The sequence below is a fragment of the Castor canadensis genome, chromosome 16 (genome assembly GCF_047511655.1).
Source record: "Castor canadensis chromosome 16, mCasCan1.hap1v2, whole genome shotgun sequence".
Taxonomy (NCBI): Eukaryota; Metazoa; Chordata; class Mammalia; order Rodentia; family Castoridae; genus Castor; species Castor canadensis.
The window spans coordinates 67,299,842-67,315,994 of NC_133401.1; the positions used below are offsets into that span (position 1 = coordinate 67,299,842).

The 16,153-nt window shown below is 44.6% G+C and overlaps 1 protein-coding gene across 3 annotated transcripts in view; it reads right to left on the reverse strand.

The window, feature by feature from the left end:
• Window positions 1-16,153, reverse strand: part of Rasgef1c (RasGEF domain family member 1C) — a 70,651-nt gene that overhangs the window by 25,600 nt on the left and 28,898 nt on the right. The window lies entirely within an intron of this gene.

The following is a 16,153-nucleotide window of genomic DNA, read 5'->3' on the forward strand; positions in this document are numbered from 1 at the left end:
TTCTCCAGCTCTGAACCACTGCTCATGCATTTTTCTCTTGCAGGACAGCACTTCCACTGTCTTCACTCCTCCATCCTTCCAGACATGGCTGAAATGTCTCTGTGGGGCTGCTTCCCTGCAACCCAAGGTCATGCCTGATCCCTGGAGGATATCAGTGGACTCTCCTTGTTAGCCCTGTTGGGTACCTGGGACGCTGCTGTCAGTACCTGGTGCAAAGCAAGGCCCCCTGCGGGTGTTATGGTGTCCTCTCCACCCAAACCTCCTCTAGACAAAGGCCACATTTCCTCTGTGACCTTGTGCTGCAGGCCTGACCAGCAGTGGGCATCTGTGCACCATGAGCAGGGAGATGGGGCTTGCTATCCGAGGCACTTCCACATTGTGAGTCACTCTTCCTTGAAAGGCAATGAGTGACATGTCTTGATCAAGCCTGTGACTGTTTAACCAGCTCCCACCCTAGATATTCAGGCAGCCCCCATGTTCCCAATCATGGGGTCCCAGGGGCTCACCACAGGGGCCTTCCAGGGACTCAGTCTCCCTGCTCACCTCATCCTTTTGGCCCCCATGGAAGACCCCAGCTTTGATCCCTTTATGTATTTTCCAGCCCCCTGAATTACTCTGCCTGCCCTGACAGTAGAGACAGAAGGACATAGAGTCAGAAAACATAGGGAACCTGTCAAAGGGCTCAAGTGACCCCGCATGGGTGTGTGACTGTGGAAGGTGCTGGACTGGATTACAGTGTAGGAGAGCCTGGGCATCCATGTAGACAGCAGCCTGTGGAGTCCTGACGCTGGTGACAGTCACGACTTTGTTTTCACCTTCCTGGCAAAGCTGCAAGCATTCAATTTTCAGCTGTTGAAACTGTAACATTTCATAAAATCTCTCCTGTCCATCCCAGTAGGGAGGCTGCTGCAGATGAGGACACACAGGGCTGTAGATGCTCAGTGGGTTGTGGCGACCAGCTCTGTGGTGGGCACAGGCTCTGCCTCATACCCAGGGTCAAACCTGAGTCTAAGGTCCCCTCCCTCTTGCCTGACGTCTGGCACCTCTTTGTCCAGTAGCTCTGAGCCTGCCCCAGATCCTAGTCCAATTTTCTTGAAGACAAGTCATTGGCAGGGTGGAGGTGACACTGGGAGCCTCTCTGGAGCAGGGCAGATGGTGGGAAGAGCCACAGAGAGGCTCTGAGGGAGGAGGCCTTTGATAGAGCAAGCCAGATAGCTCCCAGAACTCCTTGGGGCCTACTTTGGAACTGGAAGCTGGGTGTGGGGTACTGGGGACACGGGGGTGGATGAGTAAGGTGGTGCTCAGACCCAGGTCTGCCCGGGAGCAGCTAGCTTGCACTGGGGGCCCAGGTAGTGTTACAAAGCCACCATGGCCAGAGATGGCATAGGCTGCTGGTGGCCCTCTGACCTCCAAGTACTCATTGTGTGCCCAGCTAGCCCCAGGCCTGGGTCTTAATGGATAGGTTTGGCTTCCTGCTATCTCTGGCTTCCTTCTGCTGTTATCAGGAGCCATGCATTCATTCATGCATGGAGGGACTCCTGGCACTGTTGTAGGCTCTGGGGACAAAGCACAACCTCATAGAGGTGGCGGAAGGAAGCAGACAATATACAGGTGAAGCTAGGCTAAACTGTCCCACTGAGGCACATGCTTAGGAGGGTGTGTCTGGGTGAGGAGAAAGAGAGAGAGAACTCTGGTTGGGTATTCCCAGGAGACCCCTCAAGAGAAGGTGAGGCAAGGCTGCTGCCTTTATGGTGGCCCCTCATACCATCGCTCCTACTTTTGTTTGTCCTGTGCAGGTGCAGAGGGCATTGGTGCCTGACCTGCTGCTCCTTTGCTACTGTGGGCACCCCAGTCTCTTCCACCCTCCAGGAGGGGCTCCAGTTTGCCCAGAGCTCAGAAAGGGACTGGGGAGGCCAGGGCTGGGGGCTGCACTGAGGACTGAGGGTAGGAAAGAGTCTGCAGAGAAACATGGTGGGCACAGGGACAGTGTGTGCAAAGGCTGGTGTGATGTGGGAGTGTGTGCTTAGGTGGCAGGAGCCAGGTGGCAGTTCCTGGACAGGTAGCGGTGAGTGGCCAAGTGGTCATGGTGGTGGGGTCAAGTGATAGAGCTCCTGCCTAGCACCTGAGTTAAATCTTCAGTACTGCCAAAAAAAATTGAGTTAAGATGATACAATTTGTTTTATATATATATATATTTATATATATACAATATAATATATATAATTTGTTTTATATATATATATATATATATATATATATATATATATATATAAAACAATGCTGGCAGGCATGCTGGAATAGCCCTGTACGATGGGGTATGCAATGTCACAGTCCCTTTGAATTATAACCAAAATTTGGTTTGAGGTGCCAAGAGCCTTGTGTTCTTATATCCTTTCACCCTAATCAAATCTTTGGCAATTTATTCCAAGAAACTAATCTGAAGGGGAGAAGCTCAGGAAAGAAAGATGTTTGCTTAGACATTAATTATAGGCAGGGAACAGTCTAGAAGGTGATGCATGATGAGTGAGAGTAGAAACAAGCAGGAAAGGACCACACACCCACTGGTGGATTTCCTGCTGCCATTGAAATAGTGGCTATGTGCCTCCTCTCACCCCGTTTCTGATGTTTTAGTGTCATTCATTCAAGGTGAAGGCAAAGCTCAGTCATCAGGTGACACCTCAAGTATAGAAGGTCTCTAAACACTTGGGCAAATTCCACGGCTGTGTAAATTGCGGGTTTGGGGGTGTGTACCCATCCTGTGACAAGGTCATTGAGGGGACGCTCACTGAGAGGAAGTGCTTTGCTCTCTAGCACCAAGCAAAGTTGCTGAGCCAAGGATTTTCCTGCAGAGTCCACTTTCTGGCCTGGCCTGCTGAGGGTCCCATGTCCAGGAGGAGCTCTCTGCCAGCGTCACTCAGACCAGACCTCCTGGTACAGGCTGCCCTTCCTGCCTCCGCAGCTCAGACTCCCGTGCCCTCAGGTCCCACACTGGCCCCATTTCCCTGAAGTGTATGCTTTCTAGGAGGAGCCTGGTTCACTCACTGCTGCGCTCCTAGGTCCTGGCCCTGTGTCCAGCACACATGGTGCTCAGTAAAGGTGCATGGTGATACAGGTGAGAGTTGGGGAAGACTGAAATTAGACAGGGAAGCAGATGAAGAGCTGGACACATGCCAGACTCTCAAGTGGAGGGACAGAGGGAGGGAGGAGCTGGGCTGATGCTTAGGGACCTGAGCTGGGAAGATTCACAGGGCTGCTCCTCCCTGTCTAACTTCCCAAGGCATCCTGGAGCTCTGCCATCTTACAGATGAGGAAACTGAGGCTCAGAGAGTGAAAGGCGGGCACCCAGCTCTTATCCCAAGTACCTGTCAGGGTATAGACAGGTGTTTCTGAGCCCCACTCCCTGTTCCTGCTCCCCAACACACCTAAGTACTGATACTGCTGTCCCAAAGCCAGAGTCATGGGGACACAGGAAGACTCCTGAGTTGTGAGCAGTGATGTCCAGGATGTGAAGAGAGAAACATGTATTGGCTGCTCCACTGGTCATAACTGCCTCCTAGGCATCGTGTTTGGTCCCCCTGTGAGCCTTCTGCTGCCTGTCCCAGGATCCAGGTTTTCTGCTCAGCACAAACCCCAGCACAGACCCAGATTTGTCATCTGTACCACCACACTCCATGCTGGCTGTGGCCTGGGCAGTCTCCACCCTGCTCATCCAGCCTGATACCAGATGTTGACAGCTCTGGAGTTATCCCTACCAATGCAGCCTCGGAGGCAGTAGAGGTCCATGGTGTGGTTTGAACACTGCTTGTCCTTCTGAAAATCATGTTGAATTTGATTATCATTGTGGCAGCATTGGGAAATGATGCCTTTAGGCAGTGAGGAGGGATTAATGCTTTTCTCATGTGACTGGATTAATTACCTCAAGAGTGAGCTGTTTTGAAGCAAGGTGACTCCTGTGCCTCTCTCCTCTGCCCATTTCGGCATGCTTTTCTGTTTCCTAGCATGAGTTGAAGCAGCACGAGGCCCTTACCATGCTCCTGGACTTTCAGCCTCCAGAAGTGTGGGCCAAAATAAGCCCGTGGGGGCAGGAAGCTGAACTCAGGGCTGTTTCCAAGAGACTTGGATGAGCACTGGCAGAGTAGCTCAAGTGATAGAGTGCCTGCCTAGCAAGTATGAGGCCCTGAGTTCAAATTCTAATACTGCCCCCCCCCAAATAGAATTAAGAGTCTTGGATGGAGAACCTGCCCCACCTTCCCCAGAAGGTTCTGACAGTCAGGGGTTTCACTTCAGAGGAGAAACACTGTATCAGGCTTCAAGTGTCTTTTGTTCTGTCTTCATTTACTCCTTAAAACAGCCCGAGAGCAAATGGTTGCTCACTCCATGGAGAGCAAACCTGGCCCTGAGAGGTACAGTGAGTGGACAAGGTGACCATAGCGGATGAAAAGTAAACTTCCCTGGATCCTTGTGCTCCTGACTCCAGGCCCTGCCCTTGTTAGGGGCATTGGTGAAAGTTGAGTGGAGGACAGACATGGCCCAAAGACGACTCAGTGGGGGAGTTGGGTTCAGGGACTGGGGAAGGGTTACCTGAACGTGAGGAAGACCCAGTGTGGCCTGACCTCTTGGAGTTGGGAGTCCTCTGAGCATGGTCCATTGGATTCAGCTAAAGGAGAGGCCCCAGCCTCCATTCCAACCCTACCCCAACTCTGCATAGCAGCCTCAGAGGCAGAAAGTCACCCCACCCCAAAATATGGGCCTAGACTCTGCCCCCTCATGTCCTGCTTCTCTGAGCAGTGACAGCATCTTGTCCAGTCCTCAACAAACTCCACAGTCCTCTTCAACCCGTGGCAAAGCCTGCAGCTGGGATACATCTCATTCCAATCTGGGTTCCAGGAAGGATTCCTCTCTATTCCCTGATGGCTGAAGGATACCAGGGGTTTTCCCAGTCATGAGCCCCTAGACTATGCTTTTCCAGGCTAGGGAAGTACCTGGCCTTGCCCTTGGGAGGCTACCTGACAGACCTGACTGGGAGGGTGCGTTCTAGATGGCCCTTGGCTACTGTTGGCAGATCCTGCTGTTTCCACACTTCCAGAAGCAGTTGTTTCTGAGCGCTCAGAGCCAGCTTTGCAGGCCATCTGCTGGTGCAAGTGGACAGCACCCAGAACCACAGCAGGCTGACAACTGAAAACAGAGCTCTCCAAAGGGGCCTCTTCCTGCCCCACATCTCATTCTGTGCCATGCTCTCAATTATTTCTGAAGACACACTTCTAGAAGGAGAGGCACTGGGCCAAGGGACATGGGCCCTTTCAAGGGATTTGAGACATACTGCCCAATTGCTCCCCCAAACCACCATGAAGGGATAGTGCTTCTACTCCCCAATAACCACCACGCTTCTCGGCTTCCAGGGACCACTTCTACTCACTGGCTGGGACCCAGTGGGAGTGGGGGGAGGGCGGGGTGGGGCGGGTGGAGGCAGGGTGGAAATAAGCTAAGTCTGGGCCAAGGACAGTGCACAATTCCCACACTAATAATGAACAAACTGAAAAAGAATACATGAAGACGGTGAGCATTCCCTCCCCGGAGCAAATGATGCAGGTTACACAATTAGAGTAACTCCCGGGCCTTGTTTGCTGACTGCCGTGGAGAAAGTGTGTTTTGATATTTTCCTTGTTAAATAAAATTTAAGTACAAAAGAGTCAAAAGCATACACATTATTTAAATAATAGTAACTGATTACTTTTCTAACAACATGAACATCTCTAACCTACTATTCAGGCTAATAAAGTGAAATAAATTCCCTGATGGGAATTAAGGCCACCATCCTGGACTTAGGCAATGAATGACCAACTGGACTTTTGTGCTCATAGTTCCCATGCTTTTCTTTATAGTTTACCTGTGATTCTGTCTCCGAAAAATATATGGCCAAGCAAGGCTTAATGGTGGAGATGAGGGGGAGGAATCTGCCATAGGCGATTTCATCATTGTGAGAATATCAGTGTGTGCTTGCACAAACCTAGACGGTACAACCTACTGCACACCTAGGCTACACAGTATATGTGCAACACATAACATGTGTGTGTGTGTGTGTGGTGTGTGTGTATACATATGTGTATACACACACTCATCTATTTTCCAAAAGCCATGATGAACAGCACAACGTGAGATTAAATCAATCACAGAAGAGAATAATGTCATCAGAGGAGGCAATAAAGACAAGATGTATGAGGCTACTGCCTGCGTAACGTCGTATACTGTTTTATAGTAAATACTTTTATAAGGAGTACACTGTAAAATAATGATAAACAAATAAAATGGTAAATATATAAATGAGCAACATAGTCATTTATTATCATTAAAAAGCATTACCATTGTCACTCTCAGGTCCATTCAAGGATTGACACTCTCAACCCATTTCAAGGATCACGTACTATACATGCTTGTATGTGCTATGCTTTCATGCTGAGTAGCAGCACAGGGGGTTCCCACCAGCATCGTCACACACGTGAGTAGTCTGTTGCACTACATCATGACGTCACTGGGGATAGGAATTGTCCAGCTCCATTTTAATCTTGGGTGGATTATGATACATTCAGTGAACCATGGACCAAGATATGATGGGCACGTGACTGTACTGGTGTTGAAAGTGGAGGACAAGTGTGTATTGGTTATTGTAAAGAGAGGACAGAGGTGCCAGCAGGAAGTAAGTGGGTCAGTCTCTGGGCCATGGTCTGACTTCTACTTCTCTGGGAGATGTAAGGCCCCTTCTGGGGAAGCTGTGAGCAAGGTCACAAGGGAGTCTTTCAGAACACGGGGCTCAGCACACTAGGCACCTGGCAGGGCTGAGGTGTGGACCAGGTATTGGACACACAGCTGAAATAAGGGCAGAGGGAGGAGGTTGTTCTGTACCTTCTGCCTCTAATCTCCCAGTGGCTTACCTCCAGCTTTTGACAGAAAAGTTGAAAACTTCTGTGAGTGATATGCATCTCCTCAGCAGAGCAGGAGTGGAGAGACCCTCATCAGCACATGATGAAGACAAACCTGTGCTGTTGAGAACCTAGGCCAAGCTCTCCTGACCCTCAGGTAAAAAAGATGCCCTGATGGAGAGCAAAGTTTAAAGACTGACACTTCCTGATTTTAAGACTTATTGTACAAAGCTTCCATAATCAAGAGGATGATATTGGTGAAAGATTAGACAAATAGATCAATGGAATACAACAGACAGCAAGAAATAGAGCAAAATAGAACCACATAATATAGCCAGCTTATTTTTGACAAAGAAGCAAAGACAATACAATAAAGAAAATATCATCTCATCAACAAATGATACTGGAACAACTGGACATCCACATGAAAAAAAAAGAAAAAGAAATCTAGACACAGACATCTTGCCCATCACAAAAGTTAAGCCAAGATCCAAATATAAAATATAGAATTATAACATGCCTAGAAACAAACGTAGGAGAAAACCTGGATGATCTCGGGTTTGGTGATAACTTTTTAGATGTAACACTGAGGACATGATCTATGAAAGAAAAAATTAATAAGCTAGACTTCATTAAGATTAAAATTTTCTGCTTCTGCAAAGGGCACTCTCAAGAAAATAAAAGAGAATACATAGACTGGGAGAAGATATTTGCAAAAGATATATCTGCTAAGGAGCTATTATCAGCATATAAAGTACACAAAGAACTCTTAAAACTCAAAAATAAGAAAACAAACAACCTAACTAAATAATGGGCCAAAGACCTTAACAGACACCTCACTAAAGAAGACACACATATGTCAAAACAGACATTTGAAATGACGCTTAACATAATATATAATCATAAGCAAATTAAATCAACAAGACCTATTAGAGTGGTCAAAATCTAGAACACTGACAACATCGAACGCTAGTGAGGGTGTAAAGCAATAGGAACTCTCATCGTTGCTGGAGGGAATTTAAAATGGTACCGCCATTTTCAAAGACAGTTTAGATCTATAACACAAAATGAAATTGAAGCAGCAATCAAGAGTCTCCCCAAAAAGAAAAGTCCAGGACCTCATGGATTCACTGCTAAATTCTATCAGACCCTTAAAGAAGAACTGACAACAACCCTCCTTAAACTGTCCCACGAAATAGAAAGGGAAGGAAAACTGCCTAACACATTTTATGAAGCCAGTATTACACTTATCCCAAAACCAGGCAAAGACACCTCCAAAAAAGGAGAACTATAGGCCAATCTCCTTAATGAACATTGACGCAAAAATCCTCAATAAAATAATGGCAAACCGAATTCAACAACACATCAAAGATCATTCACCACGACCAAGTAGGCTTCATCCCAGGGATGCAGGGGTGGTTCAACATACAAAAATCAATAAATGTAATAAACCACATTAACAGAAGCAAAGACAAAAACCTCTTGATCATCTCAATAGACGCAGAAAAAGCCTTTGATAAGATCCAACACCATTTCATGATAAAAGCTCTAAGAAAACTAGGAATAGAAGGAAAGTACCTCAACATTATAAAAGCTATATATGACTAACCTACAGCCAGTATTATACTTAATGGAGAAAAACTGAAACCATTCCCTCTAAAATCAGGAACCAGACAAGGATGCCCACTATCTCCACTCCTATTCAACATAGTACTGGAATTCCTAGCCAGAGCAATTAGGCAAGAAGAAGGAATAAAAGGAATACAAATAGGTAAAGAAACTGTCAAAATATCCCTATTTGCAGATGACATGATCCTATACCTTAAAGACCCAAAAAAACTCTACTCAGAAGCTTCTAGACATCATCAATAACTATAGCAAGGTAGCAGTATATAAAATCAACATAGAAAAATCATTAGCATTTCTATACACTAATAATGAACAAACTGAGAAAGAATACTTGAAAACAATTCCATTTACAATAGCCTCACAAAAAATCAAATACCTAGGTGTAAACCTAACAAAGCATGTGAACAACCTCTACAAGGACAACTATAAGCTTCTGAAGAAAGAGACTGAGGAAGACTATAGAAAGTGGAGAGATCTCCCATGCTCATGGATTGGTAGAATCAACATAGTAAAAATGTCGATACTCCCAAAAGTAATCTACATGTTTAATGCAATTCCCATCAAAATTCCAATGACATTCATTAAAGAGATTGAAAAATCTACTGTGAAATTTATATGGAAACACAAGAGGCCACGAATAGCCAAGGCAATACTCAGTCAAAAGAACAATGCAGGAGGTATCACAATACCTGACTTCAAACTATATTACAAAGCAATAACAATAAAAACAGCATGGTACTGGCACAAAAACAGACATGAAGACCAGTGGAAGAGAATAGAGGACCCAGATATGAAGCCACACAACTATAACCAACTTGTCTTTGACAAAGGAGCTAAAAATATACGATGGAGAAATAGCAGCCTCTTCAACAAAAACTGCTGGGAAAACTGGTTAGCAGTCTGCAAAAAACTGAAACTAGATCCATGTATATCACCCTATACCAATATTAACTCAAAATGGATCAAGGATCTTAATATCAGACCCCAAACTCTTAAGTTGATACAAGAAAGAGTAGGAAATACTCTGGAGTTAGTAGGTATAGGTAAGAACTTTCTCAATGAAACCCCAGCCGCACAGCAACTAAGAGATAGCATAGATAAATGGGACCTCATAAAACTAAAAAGCTTCTGTTCATCAAAAGAAATGGTCTCTAAACTGAAGAGAACACCCACAGAGTGGGAGAAAATATTTGACAATTATACATCAGACAAAGGACTGATAACCAGAATATACAGGGAACTTAAAAAACTAAATTCTCCCAAAACTAATGAACCAATAAAGAAATGGGCATGTGAACTAAACAGAACTTTCTCAAAAGAAGAAATTCAAATGGCCAGAAAACACATGAAAAAATGCTCACCATCTCTAGCAATAAAGGAAATGCAAATTAAAACCACACTAAGATCCCACCTCACCCCTGTTAGAATAGTCATCATCAGCAACACCACCAACAACAGGTGTTGGCGAGGATGCGGGGAAAAAGGAACCCTCTTACACTGTTGGTGGGAATGTAGACTAGTACAACCACTCTGGAAAAAAATTTGGAGGCTACTTAAAAAGCTGGACATCGATCTACCATTTGATCCAGCAATACCACTCTTGGGGATATACCCAAAAGACTGTTACTCCAGAGGCACCTGCACACCCATGTTTATTGCAGCACTATTCACAATAGCCAAGTTATGGAAACAGCCAAGATGCCCCAGCACTGACGAATGGATTAAGAAAATGTGGTATCTATACACAATGGAATTTTATGCAGCCATGAAGAAGAACGAAATGTTATCATTTGCTGGTAAATGGATGGAATTGGAGAACATCATTCTGAGTGAGGTTAGCCTGGCTCAAAAAACCGAAAATCGTATGTTCTCCCTCATATGTGGACATTAGATCAAGGGCAAACACAACAAGGGGATTGGACTATGAGCACATGATAAAAGCGAGAGCACACAAGGGAGAAGTGAGGATAGGTAAGACACCTAAAAATCTAGCTAGCATTTGTTGCCCTTAACGCAGAGAAACTAAAGCAGATACCTTAAAGCAACTGAGGCCAATAGGAAAAGGGGAACAGGTACTAGAGAAAAGGTTAGATCAAAAAGAATTAACCTAGAAGGTAACACCCACGCACAGGAAATCAATGTGAGTCAATGCCCTGTATAGCTATCCTTATCTCAACCAGCAAAAACCCTTGTTCCTTTCTATTATTGCTTATACTGTCTCTACAACAAAATTAGAAATAAGGGCAAAATAGTTTCTGCTGGGTATTGGGGGGGGAGGGGTGGAGTGGGTGGTAAGGGAGGGGGTGGGGGCAGGGGGGAGAAATGAACCAAGCCTTGTTCATATGAATAATAAATAATTATTTATTATTTATTATAAATAATAAAATAAAAATAAAATATGTACAAGCCTTGTACATATGAATAATAAAAGAAAAATGAAAAAAAAAACCCTTGTTCCTTCCTATTATTGCTTATACTCTCTCTACAACAAAATTAGAAATAAGGGCAAAATAGTTTCTGCCGGGTAGTGAGGGATTGGGGGGGAGAGGGAGAAGGAAGGGGTGGGTGGGTAAGGGAGGGGTTGGGGGAAGGGAGGAGAAATGACCCAAACATTGCATGCACATATGAATTAAAAAAAAAAAACAAAGACAGTTTGGCATTTTCTTACAAAAGTAAATATACCTTTACTATAAGGTTCAGGAATCACACTTTTTGGTATTTACCAAAAGGAGCTGAAAACTTATGTCCACACAAAAACTGGCATGCAGATGTTTATAGCAATTTTATTTATAATTGCTCAAACTTGGTGGCAACCAAGATGTACTTTAGTGGTGAATAGGTAAATAAGTTATAGTATATCCAGATAATGGAAAAATTATTCAACACTAAATGGAAATGAACTATCAAGTCTGTGGAAGGACAAAGAAGATTGTATGTATGTTTTTAGGTGAAAGAAGCCAGTCTGAAAATGCTACATGCTATATAGTCCCAACTAACACATTCCAGGAAAGAGAAATCTATAGAGACAATAAAAAGACCAGTCGTTTCCAGGGACTGGGAGAGAAAGGGATGCATAGACAAAGCACAGAGGATCTTTAGGGCAGTGAAACTATTGTGGGTGATCCCATACTAATGGAAACCTGCCTTTACACATTCATAAAAACTCAGGGAATGTATAACACTAGGAGTGATCCCCTCATGTGAACGATGGACTCTGAGAGATAATAATATGTCAATGTAGTTTGTCAGGTGTCGTAAATGTGTCATTCAGTGGGGATATTAATAATGAGGAAGACTATGTGTGTGCAGGAGCAGGGGAGTTTTGCTGTGAACCTAAAATGGCTTTAATAATAGTCTATTAAAATGCTTGAAGTGGCGCCTTGCTCATGGTAGTCTATCCTCGAGTCACAGTGCTGCAGTATAGATCGGTTGCCCTCTTCATTTGGTGCAAAGCTGGCATACAGGAATCCCCTTTTTCTGTCCTGTGGTGATTCTTTTTCATGTGTTGGGCTCCTGATTTTTTGGATCTTTTATCTTGTTTTAGTCTTTCATTTTGATGGAGCACATCCTCCAGTACCTTCTTGAGGGGTGCTTAGGAAATACAAATTTAAGATCTTGAATGCCTAGAAATGTCTCTTTACCCCTGTACTTGCTAGTATGGATGGAAAGTTCAGCAAGTATAGAGTTCTAGACTAGGAATCATTTTGAAGGCATTGTTTCTGGCTTCTCTCTGAATGTTGTAGAATTTTCTTTGTGACAGTAGGATGTCTAGTTATTTTTGTTTGCATGAGACAATGCTGATTTTGACAGTGAAAGTTTGGTATCCTGAGAAACCCCACAGTCCAACCCCTCTGGCAAGCAAGACAGTTTGTCATCCTAGTCTTAAGTGAAATTTTGCAGTGATGCACTTCTGCCTGGATCTTTCTATGTCCTTTGTGTAAGCACTTACCAGGCTCCCAAGCTGGAAACTCATGCCGCTCAGTGATAGAAAATTGTCTTAATTAATTTCACTGGAAGTGTGCTAGAGACCTAACCCAACTGGCTTTCATAGCAGACCCACTTTCAAGATAGCCGACTAACCCACCCATTCATTCTTCCATTAGTACATGAATGGACTAATTCATTCATAAGGGAACTCATAAAATTCCACTTCTTACTGTCTCATAGCTGGGATTAAATTTCAACTTGAGTTTTGGAGTGGCTAAACACATTCACATCAGACCTTGTATATGCCATTGGACCCTGGGCTTCCAGACTGGGCACCATCTGTTCCTAGGCCCTTGGGTATGTTGCTATATGCACCTAGAGTCTTCTCAGGCTGCAGGGCAAGGGGTTAGACTCCACACTGGACAGGACTTAATTTTGGCTCACAATTCTGGACCAAGGTCAAGGGGCATTGATGCATTTCTTGCTGGGAGAGTGCCAAGGCAGCATGGGGCATCACGATGAGATGTTGACCACTCGCGACCATGGCTTCACCACCTGGGCCACTCCATCTGGCTCTCTGCAGCAGGGAAAGACCCCCATGCTGCCCATCCCCAGTCTTCTATCCTGACACAATTCCAATGTCACCCCCATTATCCATGTCAGCTTTGCCTCTGGGAATTAACAAGTAAGCCATGTACAATAGGCCTATCACCAATGACACAGAGCTGGAAAGCTTTTTCAAATGCCTTTAAAGCATTTGAAATGAGTCTCTAGGTAGGACAGTGCATGTGGCGGGGGGCAAGAATATCTACTGCAACACTAAGGGCCTCACTGCAGCAGCAATCCACACACAGCTTAAGAACCTGTCCCTAAAAGCCAGACAGGCTCCTAGCGCAGATTAATAAATGCCTACAAGTGCTTTAGGGCATTCTCCTTGCTCTGCTAATATGCACGAACATATTTATAGCATCTTTATTTACAGTATAACACCATGTGGTGATATTTGGGAAATGTCTCAATAAGACAGATGACAGAAAACTGAGAAAGGAGAACATACCGGCAATTGGCACAGCCCTGGGAGGTAGAGGGTATTAAGAGAGGTGGGTGGAGGCACATCTCTTAAAATAGTGACAGTTTCCCCACCAGCACTCCCTTTTCTCCATCCTTTCCCCACCCCCACAGACAGCTTGTGCTCAGAGTCCTGGAAGGGAGTGGCAGAGCAGAGAAAAACAGGTCATGTTTTTTAGGTGTTTGAGTATGAATCTTACAAAAAGTTTGGGAAAAACATCATGGAGAAAGGCTAAGGTCCCATATACTTATATAACATTGTCAACTATACTTAATAATATTGTTTTGTAAACTGTCAATTTACTAAGACAGCAGATTCTAGGTGCTCTTACCACCAAAAAAAAGATGATGGATACATGAATTTGTCTGACTATAATAATAAGCTCACTATTTTACGTGTATCAAAACACCATGCTGTATACCGTAAATAGGTATAATTAACAACAAGAAAAGCAAGGTTCCACCCAGGAACATACTAGAAAAATGTATCCCAGGTTTGAGGGAGAGGAGATTGCTGGAAGGCCCTGAGAAATAAAGGTTTATGGTAGGAGGGAGGGTTCCCTCCCTTTGCCTTGCCCCTGGTGCAAATTTTGTGAGGTAAATGGTGGCCAGACAGGTGAGTGGACTCTGAAAACAGAGGAACCAGTTTCCAGGAAAATGCCACAGAGGGGTAGCGAGAAATGGCCATGCAAATGCTCTATGTTCGTGAAGTCCTGGATGGCCTCGCAGGTGGCATGAGGAGTGAGAAAAGCCCGGTGGGAATTGACCCAGGGAGACACCCTCTCAGAATGTGACTCACCTGTGTGAACCAGTTGGGGCTGTGTGCATCTGTGTCGGCACCCTGAGGACCTGTGACACTGAGTGCCTGATCCTAGATCTGCACTCTTGGATGCAGTCCTGGGGAGGGCTGATCTCCATATTGACTGGGACATGGACTCCATGGAGGGTGGAAGACTGAGGGAAGCAAGGTAAAGCAGATATAGCCTCACCTCCTCAGCCTCACCCTGCTCCTTAAACTCACCCCTCCTGCTTGTGTGTTTGTGATTCTGCTGGGAGCCCCCTTCCCTCATTTCACATGACTGACTCCCCATCACTTAGAGATCTCAAGATCTCTAAGTCTTCTGGAGAGGACTCTTAGCTCACACCATGCAGACCTGCCTCGTGTGATCCCAACATTACATCACCAAGGTTATATTTTCACAGTCCTTAACACCTACCGAAGCTCTCATGTCTGTTTGCTCATTTTCCTCTGTTTCCCCACAAGACCATGAGCCCTGGGACAAGTCTCTTCTATCTATGAAGGTGCCTCCAGCACCTGGAATGTGCTGGGTACCTGATGGGAACCCCAAAACATGTTTGAAATGATTAATGAGTCAATGGATGGATGGTTATTAGATTGTGATCTTATCTGGCCACTCACTTGCTATGTGGTCTTGGATGGAATGCTTCTTCACTCTGGGCCTTATGTCCTTCACCAAACTAGCAGGACTGGGATGGGAAGGTCCACAGGGTTGTCTAGTGCTGGCTTGCAGTGGAGCATGAGGACTTTCTGAAGTCAGCAGCTGCCTGGCTTCTTGTTCACAAACCCTGCTTTCCTCTTTCTGAAAATCAGGACAATGTTCACTTGCCTCTAGCCACTGGCCCCCTCCCATATTTCTGGATCATGGACTTGGTGTTTACCCTTGAGTTTTCAAAGTATCATGGTGAGGATCCTGGTAAGCCAAGAGATGAAGAAACTGAGGCCAAGAGACAGGCCATTCATCCTTAGTGCATTGCATTCCAGGTCCAAGCTCTGGAATCTAATCCTGAGGCCCCTGAGTCCTGGGTGTGTGAATGGAGGGGTCAAATACCTGTGACTTACCTGATGGTAAATCACAGGCAACCACTGGCAGAATCAACCCTGAGTGAGTCTCAGAGTCTCAAAGCCAAAAATGGAACCATTGTGTAACTTAGACCCCTCAGTATTACCTTGAGCAACTCAAAGTCAAGCAGCCTTTTGTGACATGTGATAACTTCCCTCATCTTATTAAGGAATTTTTTATATGCTTGTCATAAATAGATTTATTATTACTCGTATTTTGGTGTTTTGGGCTATTTTAGTTCCTTTTCTTTTCCATACACATTTTAAAACTACCTTGTTTATATCTATAAAAATCTTCCTGGGGTGTTGATTGGAAGTGCATTAAATCTGAAGATTAATTTGGAGAGAACTGATATCTTTACTATGTTGAATCACCTAATCCATAAACAGTATACCTCTCTAATTACTGGTTTCTTTGATTTCTTTCATTAGAGTTTCATAGTTATCTGCATACAGATTCTGTACTCAGCTAGATTTACACTGAAATATTTTGGGGGGAGAGAGCTATAGCAAATAGCATTGTATTTAAAATTTTGATTATCAGTTGTTCATTGCTAAAATGATACATTGTTGGACTCGTATGCTGGGATCTTGCTAAGCACACATATTAATCTTAGTGGGGTTTTTGTGTGGTTTCTTTCATCTGGGATTTTTTTCCATATAGAAAATCATCATGTGAAGCTACAAACGTTCCAATATATCCAAAAACAGACAAATATATCCAAAAACAGGCATTATTTGAGGCTTCTTG